Source organism: Sciurus vulgaris (assembly GCF_902686455.1).
Source record: "Sciurus vulgaris genome assembly, chromosome: 2".
NCBI lineage: Eukaryota > Metazoa > Chordata > Mammalia > Rodentia > Sciuridae > Sciurus > Sciurus vulgaris.
In genome coordinates this window covers 139,753,542-139,774,112 of record NC_136462.1, presented here as the reverse complement: position 1 = coordinate 139,774,112, position 20,571 = coordinate 139,753,542, and the positions used below count along the sequence as shown (strand labels likewise).

General features: G+C 36.6%; 1 long non-coding RNA gene across 1 annotated transcript in view; it reads right to left on the bottom strand.

Moving 5' to 3' along the window:
• The window catches only part of LOC306655217, a 53,527-nt gene that overhangs the window by 20,102 nt on the left and 12,854 nt on the right, over positions 1-20,571 (bottom strand). The window lies entirely within an intron of this gene.

The following is a 20,571-nucleotide window of genomic DNA, read 5'->3' as shown; positions in this document are numbered from 1 at the left end:
ACACATTTGAAGAGTCCTTACCAATAATTGCATGACTTATATTTAAAATAAAAAAATAAGGTGATTGAGAATTATTTTGAGAATTTAGAACTTGGTGCATAATGGTCACTTCATAAATTTGAAAATGTAGAGTTATGCAGCAGCTGTCTCGGGAAGTATTAGCTTTTTATCACTTTGCGATAAATGCTATTGGTTGCCTATCTTAGCCTGTCTCTCCCAACTAATTTGCATATAATTTTAGTATGCTACATCTTAGAATGAAAAATTTTGTTTAAAAGCTATATTGAAGTGCTATGTCCTAACGAATCCATATTGCTCTGAGGTTCTACTAGTGGCATTGGAGACAGTCCTGGCATTGAGGTCTTGCAAGGTCTTTTCCTCTTTGCTGTCAATCTTGCTTAGGAACCAGGGTTCTAGGGACCTTCTGAGAACTGAAGGACCTGCAGAGCTGGCCTGGTGGAATGTACAGTTCTCTAACTAGTGTGCCTCAGACCTAGCAGGAGTTCTTATGATACGTAGATTGTCAGATCCTGTGCTCAGAATGCTCAGAAATTTTTATCCAGTAGGTCCATGGTGAACTAGAAAGCCTGATGGGGAAAGTTTAGATCCCTGAAAAGATGTGGTTAATCCACTGATACATACTTGTGCACAGCCTGTGACATGAAGTTATACTTTTGACAAATTCCTAGGAGATGTCTATGTTGTCAGCCCAGGGACCACACCCTAAAAACCAACAATGAGGTGGAAAACACAAAGCCTCTAAAACAAATGAACCTGAGTTCAAACCCTTATTCTACCATTTACGGTTGACAGAATTTAAGTTCCCACCACATTCAAAAGGGGATGCTAGTAGATACTTAGTTGAAAGTACTATGAAGCATCAGAGGCATGAAATTTCTGAACACCGTGATTCCATGAATGCAACACATTTTTCTACCTTGCAGCCAACCTGGGGCTAGAGTGGGCATGACCTGCTGAATTTTATCAGTAATCTGGAATATTTAGCATTACTTCAGTTTATAATCTGAGTTTGATTCAAGATTTCAAAATAATAGTTCAGAAATTAGAAAAATTACCCATTCCTGACAACAACAGGGAAGTTTTCCTTCAGGCCCTCACTCCTAAACCCTGCCCAAGTTCTTGATTCTGGAGGTGTCTGAGGGCTCTAGAACACTCCAAGGGTGAGGAGACACAATGTCAAGTTCAAGGAACCCACTTGGAGATCCACGGGGTCACTAATTGAGCTCAGGCCAGCTGACAATTGGCCAGTTGCACTATAATCAAGGAGAAGCAGTGGTCACTCCTCTTATCATTTGATTATCAAGCCAAATAATATAAAGCTATCTTCTTGCCTACAGGTCTGTATGTCTTTCAGTTCATCTTCAAGTTTTAGGTCCAATACTGCCTTTGGTTTTTAAAACAGGTTGTTGAATTATCCATAAAGCTCAAACAATAATATGATGGCAATAACATAACAAGAAGCCTCCTCTCTACCCACCTGTTCTTCAAAGTATTTCCTCTTTTAGAAATCACCTAAACCCTCTTTCACTACCCTACCTTAGTCCCTATTGTTTTGACCTGCCTCTGTCTTGTCTTTTATCTGGAAGTTCCCCATTGAGAGTTCTTTTTCTTTGAAAACGTTATAATACCTCTTACCTAGCTTGGGCACATTGTTGCTATGGATAATAAGAATGATCTTAATGAGGACCAACAGTAAATAACAAACATGACAATAGATACAATATCATATGACAACTCAAATCACAAACTCGACCTTGTAACCAGAGTCCTTCGGGACTGGTCCAAAGCACTTTGTGAGAAATGGTAGCAGTGGGCTCTCTGCAGGCTTTTAATCGGGGCTGTACCAGAGGTCCCTGACCTAAGTCTGCAATGTGGCAGAAGTGGTTGGCTCTGCAGAAGACAAATGCAAGGCCACAGTCTGTGTTAGGAAACGCTCTGGGCTTGGTGCTATAAATAATAATAAAGATAAATAATAAAAAAAAGAGAAATGTTTTAAATGAAAGGTGATGCACTGTGAACTTAACAGACTGACCCTCTAGCCTTTCTGTTAACAAGGTAATCTGATTGCCATTGATTTTTTTCACCTCTGTTACTAAGAAGGTGATGAAATGGTGTCCACACAGATGTATTGAATCAGATACTAAACAAAGAGCAACATAAAGAACAATTATCAGCAACCTTGCTTTCAGCCTGCTGATTATGACATTACTGGAAAGACAAGGACTGGGTGACTTAAAAAATAAAAATAAAGCAGCTGGGAGGGGTGTGTAGATAAAAGGAATGAATGCAGAGAAGTTTCTCCCCAATACTTATGTGGGTGTTCATTTCAGAATTTCACAAGGAGCCTTTCCTCTGCTCAATGGCTTTAAAAAGGGGCCATTTCTACTTCTGCAGTTTACTGATGGGCATTCTAGTGTGATCTAATTAGCTACTTATGCCATGGAAAAAATAGCATAGTATAGATGAGTCACTAATGCACATGTTTTGGCTGTATAGATTGTGGCTGGGTGTTTTTCAGGAAAAAAAAAAGTGTTTATTGTTCCACTAGGATTCTCCAAGTAACCCCAAGAATAAGTTAGACCCTAAAGTACTCTGAAACAAAGGTCATGTTTCTGACCTGTCAATGAACCTTCTAGATGTGTTTTGTAATGAATGATTAGGAGACTTTGATTGAAATGTATGACAAAGATGGAATTAGCGTTCAAATGCTGACTTCACATCCTTGCTGAATTCAGTTGCTAATCTCAAATATTTCCAGATTTGATTGTTTGTTTCCTTTTCATTATCCCAGTTGCTTAAAGTCCATAGTAAAGATATGTATAGCTAAGCAATTTTCATACCTTCAAGCATATGCTCTTGCCTAAATAAAAATGCCTCCATTATCTGACTCCTTTGATGATGCAAGCTTCTATGCAGTATCTCACCAGGGCATTTTCTCAAGGGCAGCGCTCCAATTCTTCCGCCCTGCCCAATGTTGGCAGCCATTACTAATTGACTGTGAAAGTGGAAAATGCAGCGGTGTGAAGAGATCTCCTTTTGGAAAGTCCAATACAGTTTGGGTAAGGGAGTCAACTGAAGCAAAACAGGCTCCAAAGTGCTTCCCATATGGTGGTTCTAAAATAACACAGGAAAACTCACAAAGGAAACAACTACTCACCACACTTGGCCACTATGAATCCAGCCTAAGTATTGAGTATGTGTCCATGAAAACATCAGAATTGGCATTGTTGGCCCTGACACAAATTTCTCTTCAGTTTCTCTCTGGAAAGAACCTTCCAGAAACCATGCTTAGCAAGAGAGGAAATATAGAAAGAGGTATAAGAAGTCAGAAGAGATCTCCAAATTGGAGCATAAGAAGTAAGAATAAAACTGGAAAAAAATTAAAAGAATATTTTGTAAAGTTGGGTTAGAGAGAGAAAAGCCTTCTTATATTTGACATACGCACAAAAATGACAAGTCTGCTTTGCACTTCCTCAGAGTGAACACACACACACATGCCTTACACTACTTAAGCTAGAAATGGGTAGAATATGGGAAGTTTTGTTGGGGACCAGTGATTCTCAATCTTTAGCAGACATCAGAATGACTTGAAGGATTTTCTAGGGCAGTTGCTGGACACCACTCTCAGAGATTCTGCTATACATTCACAGAAAGTTCTCAGGTGTAATCAGTGCTACTGGTTATATTTTTCTGGTATTTGTAAGGTTTAAAATGTTTGTCAGTGAAAATGTCTTTGAGGTCTGTACAGATTTAGTTCAAAGTATCACTGTTATTACTTTCTAGTTTGTGAACTTGAATAAATTATAACAATTAAATCTGTGCCCTAGTATACTAAATATAAATAATAATTGTTTGCATGCAGATTAATGAAAGAACTTATGTAAAACTGTGTACCCTGAATCAGGTAAGTGCATAGTAAGATGTACTTTTTAATTGCTCTGTTCTTGATTGAATTGCACATATCTTGCTCTTGGGGAGAAAATGAGGCTATACCAGCAGATTTTATCACAATACAGATGTTGACTCATTTCAGAGTGTTAATAAAAATTGTTTTATTGGCCAGAGCTTCCCCTGGGAAACTAACAGTAACCCATGAGATTTGGAAGAGCAGGGACCCCAGTAATTATTAGTAGGCTAAATATAGCTGAGGTTAATTGTATTCTACTTAAGACTTGTTACACTGATGAAATTATTGTGCTTCTATATCTCAAGGGGCATTTTTAACCCATTTGGATGTTTAAGAGCCACAAAACTTGAAACTTATTCCTTACAAACCTCCAATAAACTTAGTAGACAGGGACAAAAATAAGACATTTTCATACAAGACTAGTTAGAATACAAATTAGTTCAATTAATATGACAATGTATATCAAAAGTCTTAAATACTTCAGACATTATGACTCAAGTTTCAGTTTGGGGAACATAGCACAGGGAAAATCATAAATATAGAAGAAAACAAGATTATGTACAAAGAAAACCATTAAAGTGTTATTCCTATTAGCCTAAAAAAAGAATGCTTAATAAAAAGGATTGGGTAAACCAATTATAGCACAAGAGAAATGAGAAAAATGAAATGCAGAATATATGTGGACATAAATTTACAACTAAAGAGAAATGATATAGGTTTTTCTTTCTGCTTCAATCACTTACTAGAATGTGACCTTGAACTGGTCCATCTTGACTGGGACCAACTTATCTGTGAGGAGGACATTTGACAATGCCTGGAGACATTCTTGATTATCACAACTAGAGAGGGTGTGCTGCTAGCATCCAGGGGTGTATCAGTCAGGGTTTTTTAGAAGAATAGAACCAACAGAAAACATATATGTGTGTCTACAAAAGGGGGTTGTCAGATTGGCTTGCACCACAAGAGGCTGAATGGTCCCACAATGGTGTCAGTAGGCTCAAGAGCCTGGGAACCAATACCTGCTAGTCCAAGAGACTGCAGTCTCGGAACAAGAGGGACTAATGATACAACCCCAATTTGAGACTAAAGACCTGGAAACTCCCTGAAGAATGACTGGTAAGAATCCACATTGGAAGAGTGAAGGAGATAGATTCCAATGACCACTGGTGACGGCAGCAGCAAGAGACACACCTGCTCAAAAAGAATCAAGCTTGCATCTACTGTGGCTCTCCTTCCTTTTGCCTGTGTTCCATCTGGTCCCCAGGCTATTGGACAGTTCAGCTCACATTCAGAACAAATCTCCTGCCTCAGTTTGCCATTCTACATGCCAGCCTTCTCTGGAAATCCTGCAGACACACCAAGAGGTCTCTTCCCCAATCATGTTGCCAATCCAAATTAATAATCACAAATGGATTAAAGATGATGCTAAAAGTCCTAAAATTCACAGAATAGTCACACAATAAAGAATTATTTAATGCCAAATCTAAATCATGCTGAGCTTGAGAACCTGTTGTAAACAAATTTGGTAACTCCTTTATATGTGTTTCTAATCTAAAAATCAGAAACAGTTGCCTGTAATCCCAGTGGCTCCAGAGGCTGAGGCAGGAGGATAGCAAGTTCAAAGCCAGACTCAGCAAAAGCTAGGGGTTAAGCAACTCAGTGAGATGCTTTCTCTAAATAAAATACAAAATAGGATGACAGATTGGACTCACTGGTCCAGTGCCCTTGAGGACAATCCCTGGCACCAAAAAGAAAATAAAATAAGAATAAGAAACAATATCTGAGGAGTAAGATTGTTTGGGGAATTAAATGAGATGATCTGCATGGTAGATATAGACTAGCTTTTAGTGAATTCCCAAAGAAGTTTACTATGATTTATCTACTATTACTCAGTACCATTTCTAAAAATAATTTAAAAAAATTGTAGCAGTTAAGTAACTTTTAGCCACCTTACAACTTTTTAATACCAAATTTTCTCCAATAAAATTGTTTAACTTTATAATAGAAAAGCATATTTTTAAATGTTATTTTTAAAGAAGACTTTGTTTTGAAGATAGTAAATATGAGTTCATTTTTCTCATTAAGAACTTGAGAAATTTGAGGTCTTATATAATAAAGCAAATTTAGCAATGTCTTTTCCATTTTAGAAATCATCCAGATGCTACAACATATCTTGTGAATTCTGTTAGCACCCCATACCAAACTATAATTATTTATTTTCTTTTTTTTTTTTCCTTTTTCTTTCTTTTTTATTTTTTAACTCAAGGGCACTCAACTACTGAGCCACCTCCCCAGCCCAATTTTGCATTTTATTTAGAGACAGGGTCTCTCTGAGTTGATTAGCCCCTGTTTTTTGGTGAGGCTGACTTTGAACTTGTAATCCTCCTGTCTGAGTTTCCTGAGTTGCTGGGATTCCAAGTGTATGCTACCATGCCCAGTTAATTATTTATTTTCAAATTAAGAGATAATAATGTTTCTCAGCGTCACCTTGAAATACCATTGTATGCAAAAATATCCTTGCTTTGAAAATAGCAATTGGAATTGGTAAAGAAATGCAAATTAAAACTACAATGATATTCCATCTCACTCTAGTCAGAATGGCAATTATCAAGATTATAAATAATGATAGATGTTGACAAGGATGTGGGGGAAATGGTACACTCTTACATTGCTGGTGGAACTGCACATTGGTGCAATGGAGATTCCTCAGAAAACTTGCAATGGGACTGCATTTGACCCAGTTATTCCCCCTCCTCAGTCTATTACCAAAGGACTTAAAATCAGCATACTGTAGTGATGCAGTCATATCAGGGTTTACAGCAGCTTAATTCACAATAGCTAAGCTATGGAACCAACCTAGATGCCCTTCAACAGATGAAGGGATAAAGAAAAAATTATAGATATATATAATTATAATATATATATATATATTAGTACAGTAGAATATTGTTCAACCATTAAAAAGAATGACTAGGATTTTTGTATGTAAATGGATCAATCTGGAGACTAGCATACTAAGTGAAATAAGCCAATCCCCAAAAAATCAAAGGCCAGATGTTGTGTCTGATATTCAGATGCTAGCATACAATAAAGGGGAGCGGGAAGAATAGAAGTTCAGTGGAGTAAACAAAGGTGAATGAAGAGAAGGGAGTGGGGATGAGAATAGGTAAGTGAAACAGTGAAATGAATCAGACATAACTTTTCTATGTTCATATATGAATACACCACCAGTGAAACTCCACATCATGTACAACCACAAGAATGAGATCCTAATTAGGATGTTATGTATGTATGCTATATCAAAATGTACTCTACTATCATGTAAATCTAAAAAGAATAAATTTTAAAAAAGAATAATAAAAGAAGACAGCAATTGGTTAATTGCTTCAAAAAGTTACAACCATTTTATTGTGATCTTAAAATGTTCTTGAGAGATTATCCTGGAAAAAGAAAAGGAGAGAGAAGTAGTGCTCACAGTTCTTTCTCCCCTTTCTCCTTTTTCTCTCCTCTTCCTCCTCCTCATCAATATTGAGAAGAGAGGGAAATTCTTTCAATAACTTTCATGTCAGAGTCTATTAATAAGAATGAAAAATTAACATAATCCTCTGTCATAATCCTCTGTTCATTCCTGCTACTATAACACAATACCACAAACTGGCCAATTTATACATAACAGAAATTTAATTCTCATAGGTCCAGAACAGGGACATCCAAGATCAAGGTACCAGCTGGTTCAATGTCTGCTGAGGGTTCACTCTCTCCCTCCAAGATGGTTCCTTTGATTGCTGACATGGTAGAAGTGCAAAAGGGTCTAGGGTGTACCCTTAAACTTCTTTTATAAGGTCTCTAATCTGGGATCTCAAGTAGCATCACTTTTAAAGACCCCACCTCTTCATACTATCACATTGATAATTAAGTTTCCACAAACTCAGATACAAACTTGTGGTCTTGTTGGGAGGGCACATGCAACTGGCAATAGTGCACTAGAACTCCCTCCCTTTCCCTCTCTCTATTCCATAGTAATTAAAGTTCCTTCCTCCTTCCTTCCCCTTTTCCTTCCTTCCTTGCTTCTCAAACCCCACAGCAACATACATACCTTCCTTGCACCTTTGTTCATTTTGTCCTATCTTTGGAAAGGTCACTCAAGTGACAACTCTATTGAGAAAAACAATTTAAGCTTCCAAGTCCTTCACTCAATATGCTCATCTCCGTCTTCTCCTCACATTATCAATGTGTATCAAAAGGATCTATCTACATTTAAACACAAGACGAAAGTCAAAAGGAAGATCGCCATCACAGTGGATCAATATCTTGTTACTTGGCTACCATGGGGGGTGCATTCTCTCTCTGCTGTTTGGTGAGGAACTTGCCAAGTGTGTCACTGTGGTTTTCTGTGATTTTTGTCACCATATCTTGATGATTTCTATTCAGAGTTGGCTTTATGCGCTCAAATGCTCAAACTGTGTCTACCCAGGAGTGTTGCACATGTCTAATTTATACTGAGGTATTCTGCTCTTCAATACACACTTTCCTTTCCTTACCAGTACCTGCTAGGGATGCCAACATTCTTCAACTCCCCCTGTTGTGAGTTTTCTTAGACATCTTTAGGTCTTCTCTTTGCTTTAGTCTCCACATAGAAACAGTTACAGAGCACTTTTTATTCTTCTCTTAATGAGTTCTTAAGTTGGTCTTCCTCTCTTTAATCCTGTTATTTTATCTTCTTTGCTTTTCTCTTGCACAATCACAATCATCTCCTAACTAGTCTGCTGCCTCCCATGTCATTTCCTCAAGCAAATCTATGAACTGTTGTATGCAGAAGGGGAGACTTCATCACAGATTATTATGCATTGTAGACAACTCCAGAATCTCAAATAACAAAGACATATTTCTTACACAAGCAACATGTCCTTGGTCTACAGGAGTCTCTGCTTATCATAGGGACCACCACAGATGGAGCCAGATGGAGCAGCCACCATCTTGGTTATCAGAGACTGGAAGGGGAACAGGGAGGGGTGAGGTAGGGCAATAGGGAAAATGCTATTATTTGATAGAAGGAATAAACTCTCCTGTTCTATCGCAGGATGAATTTAATTAGCAATGTTGTATTATATCATCTCAAAATAATTACAAGATAGGAATTTGCATGCACTCACCCTAAATAAATTGTAAACATTTAAGATGATGGATATGCTAATTAGCCTGAGTTGATCAGTGCCCAGTTTATATATGAATCAAAACATCACATTGTGCTTCATACATGTGTACAGGTATTATCTGTTGATCAAATTTTTAAAATATAATTTAAAAAAGAACATGAAGGTGAGTGTTACAGTATAAGAAATAATGCAAAATTTTTTACAGAAAAATTCAAGCCAACAATTTAAGTGAATCTGTGAAGTTATCTTGAATATCTCTAATTTACATTTGACACATGACAATTATACTCTTATTTGTAATAAAAACACTAGGCATCTTCACTCTCATTCCCAGTAAAATGTTGGTTTCATTAAATATGTCTTGCTTATTTCTTTATCTGTGGCAAATACTATAGTGCCAACATATAGTATGTTCTTATTAAATAAATCAGTTAAGGACATTGAAGAATAAGCCAGTACAGCATAATATTAAATATTAATTTTTTGCACTCAAAATATTGAAGGTCTTCATGGACAAAAAAAAAATCTACATATACTCATACCCCTACAACAAATGGGCTTAGGCAAAAACTATTTAGGAAGATGATGTTATTCTGCCTATTTTCTAGTTTTGAGAAAACAAAAAGAAATTTATTTTATTTTAATATTTTATAACTTTTATAACCCTTTTCAGTAACTAATAAAGCATAGGCATTATGAGGAAATACCACATTTGTATAGGGCATAAAGGAAGGGAAGACTTGATTTAAAATCTGGCATTAATTTCAAGGAAATATACATAGAAAGAAAGACAGATGAACAGATAGACAAAATACACATACACATTCCTTTGGATTCGTGGTCTATATTGGTTACCATGAAAAGATGGTGAGAACTAATAAAATATTAAAACTTTACCAGAACAATTGTTTTTGTTTTTCTAAAAATAAAAAATAGGAATACAGGACAGTAGAAAAATATAAAATATTTCTACATTTACATTCAAAATCATCACTTTCCTTTACTAGGTGATCTATGCCTTCTTGTATTTCCATATTAGCTTTTTCTGCTTTAGTTAAAGGAGGTGGTAAGAAATATTCCAAAGTATTATTTTCTTGTAAAGTGCACAAAAAATAGTACATATCACAAAGTTCAAAACAAATTGAAGAAACTGAGTTTGTGGGAATTTCAGACGCCTTTGTGAAGTTAATTAAGCCTGATATGTAGGATAAAGTAAAAGTGGATAACCACCCAGAAGTGGTTATCCACTTCAAAACTCTAGGCTTATGGAAGTGCCTTACTAAATATTAGTGTTAGAAACTGTACTGTCTTTCAACAGCACCTGATGGGGAAGCCCTAGAAAAATGCCAGTCTAAACTGGGAAAGGCTTCTTATTATTTTTTAAGTAAATAAAACCCCAGAATGGATTTTCTTTCTAAGATGTGGTTTTGTTTTATCACAATGACCTTTCTAAGAAAAGATGAAGCCAGCCTCAGGTAAAAAGAAATGGCCACATTTCATCTACAGTTAGCCTCCATGACCCCTGAACTTCGTTTTTCTATCTGAACCTCTTTTCATGCACCATTTCTTCTGGTGTCTGATAAGGGACACCCAAGTGCTTAAGCAAGGCTAGACTGGAACTTTGACTTCCATAAAATAGCCAGCAAACAAATTCTATTCCAATTTAATTGGTGATATTATTCCTCTGTAATTTTTCCTTCTTCCTAACACAGGCTGTTAATAAATTGCAGAATTTAGGATAGTTGAATGGAGTCATTAAATCAGGCCCCATTACCCGTTGGAGATCTCCAAGTCACCACCTATGGTATATAAGTATTTAAATACCCACACAACCACACACTTGTGTGTGTTTACACACGCAAGCAATATCGTCCCATCTGTTTTTTTTTTTTTTTTTTCCCCTATCTCTAACACAAAAGTCAAGGGGTTTGAGAGCACGCACAAAAAAAGAGATTTCTAAGAGAGCAGGCGATTGGGCCGGGGTCATTCGAAAGGGTAATTATTGTTAAATGTCAGGTTAACTCTGAAGGCCTCAGCTCATCCAACTGAGAGCAGATTAGCCCAGATGGAGACATTTTCAACACGGTGCTGTCTGGCCAATCAGAGACAGCTGGGATTAGCCAAATACCTTCTCTCATCTGCTTGCTCACAGAAAGGTCAGTTTCTGCTCATTGCTTCTCTTTTAAGATGGGCTTTTTTTTTTTTTTTTTTTTTCATTTTTTTTTCTTTTTCTTTCTTTTTTTTTTTTTTTTTTTCTTTTTTATTTATGGCAGCCGTGTGCTGGAAATCAGGTCCCTTTTATCAGCGAATTAAATATTCAACATCTAAAACCCACTTTTTGAGAGTCAACTTCATTCACTTTCAAGACCACTTTTATCTTGTTTTAAGTGCTGAAGATACACCGGCGCATGTCCTCAGTGCATATTTTACCCCCGCCCTCCTGCTAGGCTGGAGGTCTGCCTGTCCTGTTTTGCGTATTTCTGAAAGCTTGCTTGTTCCATTTCATGCATTTTCTTCTTTAAAGGTACCGGTTTATGTTTCCTATCATTTTCTTCATAAAAAGAAGAGGAGAGAACGAAACTAACCCTGGAGTGCTCTAAAAGATAATCTGTTTTTATGTACAGCTTTTTCTTTCCCTTAGCAACATAAATGAGCACATGCATAAAAATCAGCAGTGAAATGAACAGTAAAAGCGACAAATATCGTGAACTTGTGATTCTTCAAAACTGCATGTATGTGTGCCTGTGTGTGTGTATGCACACGCACACCCAAACATGCTGTAAATTATCCACACTGATATTTGCTGAATATATTACTTCATATATTCTCTATGAATATGTGTGCATTTAGGAAAAATACATGGTACATCCTCCACGTTCCTCTTAAAATGTAGTCGTTTTCCCATTTTAGAATGCAATCAGTGTGGGACACTAGAACATTTGTCTTCTGAAGAATTTGTCATAAAAGCTGATGGAGGACTCTGAGGAAACTGTTGTTGCTGCTAATGTGAACCTCTGTTCACTGTTCCACTTCCACCCTGCAGTGTTTCAATCCACCCTTGTCCAAATTCCTCCCATTGTTTTTATGAAATGAAGATATTTCTAACCATACTACGAAAATGAGACAAAGTCTCTTATCCAGACAAATTATTACTTTTACATAATATAGTTGCTTTAAACAAATATTAGGATAAGATGCAGAAGGCAGTCATTAAAATGATTAATTCCTTTAAAGAATGTCTACTGTGGTTAAGCTGCATTAACTCTGAGATCTAGTACCCAGATCTTGGTTTTTAATAAAATTCTTAATAAAAAAAAATTTAAAAACCCATGTGTGGTGGCATGTGCCTATAGTCCTAGCTGCTACGAAGGGTGAGGCAGGAGGATTAGTTGAGCTCATATTTCAAGGCCAGCCTGAGAGATCCCCGTATTAAAAAAAGACAAAGAAAAGAGAAAAGGAAAAACAAAAAAAAGAAAGAAAGAAAAGTTAGAAAAATAAAAATAAATAAATAAATGATTGATGTAGTTATTTGGGTAAAGAGTGAACCTCTAGTGCTTCAAGGTAAGGAATTCCACAGAACAGAACTCCCTGTGGGGCTATGGAAAAAGGATACAGGAGCCAAATAAAAAAGATCCCAGTGGTCAAAGCTGGAGAAATTTATGCAATAAAATACATAATATTGGATTTTAACTCAAAGGATGAAATTCATATCCATGACCCATAGTGATATAAATAAATGAATGGGGAGAATGAACAAATTCCTCACAAAGGAGAATTGCAAATTATTTATGTAGGTACTTAACCCTCAGGAAGGAGCATAACTACCCTTCCCTAAGTGTAGGCTGTGCATGGAGATTTCCTTCTTCAAACACAGCTCGTAAGGGTAGAGAATGAGCAACTTTGGCAGATAAGCCTGAGGAACAAGGATCTTGTTAGCAGAGATAAGTCATATTGACTAATGTCCCCTTGATATAGTATAAAGAGGGTAGCTCTTTACCTCTGTGTTCTTCCTTCCAAACACAACCCCAGTTCATTGAGTCAAATCCCAAATGAAAAGAAGATTCGACAAAATCAATATTCCTCAAAACATCCAAGGTCATGAGAAGAGAGGGAAACCTGGATGCTACCACAATTCAAAGGACCCTAAGAAGACCTAGCTAACTGTGAATGGTGTCCTGGATGGGATCCTAGAACAGAACAAGGACACTAGGAAAAACCTGGAGAAATCTCAAAAAGTATAGACTGTATTTATTATAATATGCTTTATTTATTTAATATAATATAATTATGTATTATATTAAATAATTAATTGTGACAAATGTAGCATACAGTACCAAGATAAGAAGATAATAACAGAGGAACCTCTAGGTGTGGTGTATGCGAGAACTCACTATACTACATCATAATAATTCTGTAAACTTAAAACTGTTATCTAAAATGCTTGTTAAATAAAATTTAAGTTATTATTTTGAAAATTAAAATCAAATCATATCAAATATCTTAACTTCCTAGGAATTTCAAAACACATCAATTGCATTGAGAAGAAACAACTTATAAGTGTTTGAAAGGAAAATGGAGGGTTAAAGAGCTATCCTGAGAAATAAAAGAAGGAAATATGATAAAAAAAGTTTTTAAAAATCAACCCGTAATTTTAATGTCTCTTCTCAGGTGAAGTCAGAGTCCAGAGGATCTGTTTCTCTGGAAATGATCATTGCAACCATGGCAGTCCATTCATACCCTGCTTTGTGAATTGGCTGCCTTGTCTCATCTCCACTATGGATTTGATTGAACCCAAAGTCTGATGATTGTGGGCTTCAGTCTGAAAGACAGGTCCTAGGAAATGCAGAAAGTTGATGTAACACAAACATTACCTCTTAAATGCTGACAGCCTTATATGTTGACATTAGTAGTTCAGAATTCATAATGCCCAGAGATCATTCAAAATACAAATAACATATCACTAAAATATTTGACTGGACCAATAGTTCAGGGAGAAGCATTTTAGGTAATAGATACAAATACTTATTGCAATGCTTACTCCATTCATGGGAACATATAACTTTCATGCCAAATTTCAACCAATTGTTTCTCATTTCATTAATAATAACCATTTTTCCAATCCTTATACTTGTTCAAAGATGAACTACCCAAATAATTTCACAAATGTCATCAGATTTTTGGTTCTCAGGAATGGTCAAATGGTAACTTTAATGTCCAAGAGACAATTGACTTCTAAATAGTAGTAGATAGTATGGTTGTTAAACTTCCATTGTGTTTTGGAGCTAAAAATGCATTAGGCTACTTCTGGGGTTTTTTTGAAGGGGAAGCCTGGATAAGCTCTATTGCCAATTTAACATCTTAAGATTAAGCTGCACAATGTCTATGGTGTTAGGAAATACTAAAAGTTTTAGGGCTTTAAATGATGCTTGAGCACCAGTAAAAAATCAAAATCTCAGAGAAGGGGTTTACCTATACAATGACTAAAAGAGAGCTGGGTGTTTAGGTTCACAAAAGAAATAGAAAATTCCCGAGTTTGCCCAGTGCTCTCTTGTAGCAAAAGAAAACCACAGAGAAATATCTTTTAAGGCAATAAAAGGAAGGTGTCTTCTAGTACAGACATATTTCAATTGTTATTGTTTTCTGAACCGACTGGATGATGCTGGATCATAATGGAGGTATTTCTGACAGTCTCTTATTTATGTGTCTCTGGGTGAGCTTGTGTATGAGTGTGGTGAGCACAGGTACCGCTCAAAAGAGTAACTGCTGAGGTTAATACATTGCAATGAGTTTGTTTACTCCCTAATTGCATTGATTTCTAGATTCCTTTAAAATAACTTCAAGTTATTCATCCAGCCCAGAGAGCTTATTTACATAAGAAGCTAAATAAAAATGCAACAAATGATTGCAAAAACAAGATTCTGGAGGAATAGTTTAACTCAGCTTTGTTTTTTGGACCTCCCAGCTTGAAAAGTTGTTGAACTGAATTCATACTAATTTGTTGTAGAAATAACTTAATAAATAAAGGTATTTGAGTGTTTGGCCTTTCTGGTGCAAATATTTATTAGTGGAGTTGAAATTCACTTAAAATGAGATTAGAATATTTGCAGGACTTTACTTAAGATAATAAATTTGTAACCTATGTTTAAAATAATATTCTGTGAGACTAAAATGCAAGGGAAACTGCATTTGACTGCATTTGATCAGGCTTTGACTGGTATAGTTACACTATGGTTTTGATTTCAGAAATTCATATGAAAACTAATTCCCTTAAGTATCTGATAAGTTGGGTTCCAATCAGAAACTACATCTGTCCCCACAGGTTAACTGAACATGCTATACGTAACAAATCGATATAGGTATTGAAAGGAAAATTCCATTCTGCTTCCAAGAAACATTTTTTGTTTTGTTTTGTTTTGTTTTGTATCATTTATAACCATAATAATTTATTCATTTCTTTCTTTTTTTCTTTCTTTCTATTTTTGGTACCAGAGATTGAACCAGGGACACTTCACCATTGAGCCACATCCCCAGTTCACTTTATTTTTTATTTGGTTGAACAGTCTTGCTAAGTTGTTTAGGGCCTCACTAAGTTTCTGAGGCTGGCTTTGAACTTGTGATTCACTTGCCTCAGCCTTTTGAGCTGCTGCGATTATAGCCATGCAGCACCATGCTGGGCTAATTCCTTAATTATTCTTGTCACACTTTTCTTTCCTGTAGGCTTTATGCCTCCAGATGGCAAAGTCCATTCTGCATTTTATCTACAGTGCCTAACACAGAGTCTAGCATACAGCAAATATTTAAGAACTAAATGAGAGCCTGTGAGTTGTGAACACAATATACATCCTTCTTTAACATTTTTTTCCATATCCAAAAAACTGAATAATATTTCATCTCAAAAATGCGTTTCCTATTCCGTCTTCCTGCTTCCAGATAGTTGTGGGGCTTTTTGTAATGTTCCCCGTGCTCCACTTTGCCCACCAGTACTTGCTCTTGCTTCCAATTGAGAACTTGAACAACTCTGCAGACTCTTCAGTGATACTGGTCATGAAAACCAGCTCTAGGCAAGATAAAATGAGAGAGATGGTGCCCAAGTCCCTGACAGGACCATGGTGCCCCAACCAGCAGGGATGTACCTACTTTCAAACTTATTTAGAATAATAGAAATATAAGCCTCTATCTTATTTAAACCACATTCTTTCCCTGTCTCTGTTGCTAGTAGCTCAATACAATTTTTATAATTGATTCAGATTATTATAGGTTCCTATTGCCAATAATTAGACATGCATAGCAGACAAGCTAATCCCACTAACATGCGTGTGTTATTGTCCCGATACTGAAGATCCTTTGTCACTAATTTAAATCAGTGGTGCTTAGTTGGGGGTGATCCCTCACAACATCTGGCAATGTCTGGATACATTTGTGTAATTGCAGTTCAGGAGCAGGGGTTTTTCTAGTGGCATGGAGGGATGGATGTTGCTGTGGTGCATAGGAGAGACCCCTACCAAAAAAAACTAAATAAATAAATAAAATAAATAAATAAGAAGTGTAGAAAGAAAAGAAAAACAAAATCAGAACCAGAATGCTAATATAGCCAGGATTTACAAAACCTAGATAATTTTTATTAATTAAATTGACAACACAGCCAGATGACCATTAACACATTTTTGGGGGGTGATAGGGGTACTGGGAATTTAACTTGGGTTGCTCTACTGTTGAGGTACATCTCCAGCCCTTTTTATTTAATTTTTATTCCAAGACAGAGTCTCGCTAAGTTGCTGAGTCTATCCTTGAACTTGTGATCCTCCTACCCCAGCCTTGGGATTACAGGCTTGTGCCATGGTACTGGCCTTGACCATCAACTCTAGATGGATGTTGTTTGTTTTTATGTGAGCTTACCAGTTGACTTTGCCTACACAGCAAATGGTCATTTTTCTTCAAACTATAAAATAATATTTACTAAATAAAGGTATGTTTTACTTTGTGTGATAGATTGGTGGTGGGGAAGTGGGTTGCAGTACAGAAAGTTTCCACCTCATGAATTCTCCTACATAAAACAGTGATATGAAGAAACACAAAAAAGTGACAAATCATGAAAACAGGCCCATGGTACAGAAACAATAGTTAGGAAACCATACTGTGCAATGAACTACAGAGGGTCATGCAGACCAAGGAACGTTTTACTAGAAATAAAGCCATGGCTGAACTGGAATTGGAGACATTGGAATAAGAACTCCAACATAAGATACAGGATGAAGTTGAAACAGATCCCTTAAGAAACATCATCTTTGATGTTTCCTTGTTGCTCTTCTGGATCCAAAGACAGAAAGATGGAAATGAAGAAAGATGGAATGGAGGAAGGAAAAAAAGAGAAACAAAAGAGAAGAGGAGAGAGAGAGAGAGAAGGAAGGGAAAAGAAAGTAAGAAAGGAGGGAGAACAAATGAGTTTTTCTTTTCTATAAAAAGTCAAATTACACTGATAACAAAATACACAAACCCACTTCAAGTGTGAAATGACTCTATCCTTGCCAGTAAAGTAAAATTTTACCTGACATGGAACAGTTAATATTTATAGGTAACTTTATAATCATTGCTATCAGCAGAAAAAATGCTATGTTAATCCGATTGCCATCACTTTAACCAAAGCTTGTGTTGTAAAGATTGTAATTTTCTACTGTCATGCTCAGCCACTTTCAGCACATTTAAATTAGAAAGGACTATGCTAATTTTGCTTCATAGCCAGGGTAATCGTTGTAAGACATAATTATCTTTTTTTTCCCCCAGTTGTTTTATTCTCCAGTTTTGTTTAAATTCAGTCTCAGTTACCCATGTCCTTTTAAGACTGAGCCATCTCCAGCTCCCACCTTGCTGAAAAATTTCCTTTCATCTTTCTTAGCCATAAAGAGCTTAGATGTCCTTTTCCAATAGCCGGCTTTTCCTCTCTGATCTTCCCGAGCAAGAGTGTGTGAGTCTAAGTTGGGGAGTTAACTCTACATTTAATTAAAAAGGGCTGCCCTTTATTTTCCCTATATTAATGCTTAACATACCATAGAATTGACTTAAGAAAAAGTAGTAAAAGGATAACAGTTGAAACATTTTGAAAAGAGATGTGGGGAGAAGGGAGTTTATTGCTGCTTTTAAATACCTAAAAGTCAGAAGAGATTTATATAAGGTATACCACCAGTGAACTAAACTGGAACAAAATGAGTGGATTTGTCAGCAAAGGAGGACAGGTTCGGACAAGAAAAAAAGAACAAAAACAAAAACAAAAACAAAAGCAAAAGAGCTGCAGCTGGAGTGGTTTTGCCTACAGAGTTCAGCACAGGAAGTGTTAACTGCAAAGTTAGGGACACCCAAACTGAGAGGCAAGAGGGACCAGACCGGCAAGCTCCTTTGTGTGAACTGAGATTTATCTCTAAGAAGCTGTGTCAAAGTAAGGTTGATATTGATCACACAGCATCAAATATGGCCAAAAGAGGACAGCAGACGCATGAAGAAATAAATACTATTTTACTGGCTGAGTGCGTATCTTCTGACGGCTTTAGCATGGGACACAGAAGAAAAGATGAATCTTTAAGTGCTCAGTCATCTGAGAAATCCATGCCCATTGAATTCACCTCTGTTTATCTGTTGTTCTTCTAATGATTCCTGGTGTCACTAGGCCAAGGCTTTCTAAGTTACCTGCCTCTTGACAAATCTGCAGCCCCCAATAGAAAAAGGAGTGTCATTCATGACATTGCTTTAAGGACTTGAGCAAATTGACTTATGGAGTGTCATATGTTTATCATTTATGATAATGTTCAAGACAATCCTCAGGTTTTGAGACTAGTCATGAGAAATCTCAGTTCAAGTATCAAATTCTCTATTTAGAGAACAAGCACCAAAGGATGTCAGGGAACATGCCCACAATACTGCTGCTCAGAATTCCTGTTTCTCTGTGAGTCTTGCCCCTTTGCATGCTGAATGTTGTGGGAGGTGCAGTTGAAGGAAGGAGACAAATGCAAGGACAGAGAGCCACTGAAGAGTCACAGAAATCTCAATTCCATCACTGTCTGACTTTTCAAGTGCTAACATCTGCAGCTTGTTGTCTCAGGGTTTCAAGAGGCACCTGAATAACGAAGGTAGTTGGCTTAGCCCAGACTCCCACAGATTTGAGTAGGTTCTTGTCTTTTCAAAGCATATATAAAAAATATGTTCAAATCATTTCCAAAATATAAAATCATGCTCATTACACATATGCAGCTGGCATGCATGTATGTAGTTCATTTGCATTTATATAATGCCATTTGTATAACTGGCCAACTATTTAGACAATTTTGCTATAGTTAGTATAATGTAATTTTAGAATGGAAATGTTTCCTGGAATTCTTGAATTTAGTATTTTATGCCTGTGGATGTTGGCACATGTGACATAAGAAGGCAGACATGCAAGAAGGATAGACTTGGGAATGATAGACATGCTTTTTTCAGGTTTTTTAATTCAAGGTCCTGGCCTAGCATTCTCCCTCCCCTGGTACACCTCAGTTTCTCTGCCTGTATAGTGGGGGTGGCTTTCTACCTCTCAAGGGTATGTTGAAGATTTATGAGATCACTTTTCTAACGCATCTTGAACATCTTGGGAAAAGGTACTATGAAAAATAAAGTATCATTATTCATTTTGTTTTGGGACAGGACCCTTGGGGGTCCTTTAAAAAGAACAAATAGAGTCATTTTTACTAGAGACAAGAGAAAAATGTTCTCATCTGAAATTCCAAATTCAGGGGAAAGCAAGGTTGCCAAAGATCTCTAGTTGAGGTCCATTCTTAAAGCACTTCTTTTTGCATTCCACATATTTTCCCCTCTTTTGGCATCCTGGAATGTTAGAATAACAACTCTTTAATTGTGTGTGTGTGTGTGTGTGTGTGTGTGTGTGTTTCAGGGTTGGGGGAGGGAGCTTAAACAGCTTTATAACCAAATACAGGTACAGAAATTCATCCTGTTTCTCTGCATTACTGTCAAGCACACATTTGTGAAAGTTCTTCAAGTGGCTTTTTTGATGGTTTCCTTGAAATTAAAAAAGGAGTTTTGCTTTGGAGGGTTTAACTTCTCCTCTGTAAAAGGAGAAAATAGTTTAGATGGATCACTAGGCAATCATCATTATTAAATATATTTCTGTTCATGGTAATAGACTAAAATTGGATGAAAGTAAACATTTTTCTCTCTATAGGATTTTAGGGCATCAAGGATAAGCTATTTGGAAAGAAAATACAGCCTTAAAAAGAAACAACTTTCATAGGATTTTTAATTCCCAATTATTCTTATGTGCATCCCTTGCCCTAAAGAAACATCCAAAGTCTGAAGAAATGCTCTGTTATATCACCTCTACCACTAGCACTCTACCACTGAGCGACTGCCCCAGCCCTTGATTTCCTTTCTTAATTTAAAGAAACTTAATGCTAGATAGTTTGACAGTTCTGAACACTGAACTGCCCTCTTTACCCATAGGGCTCT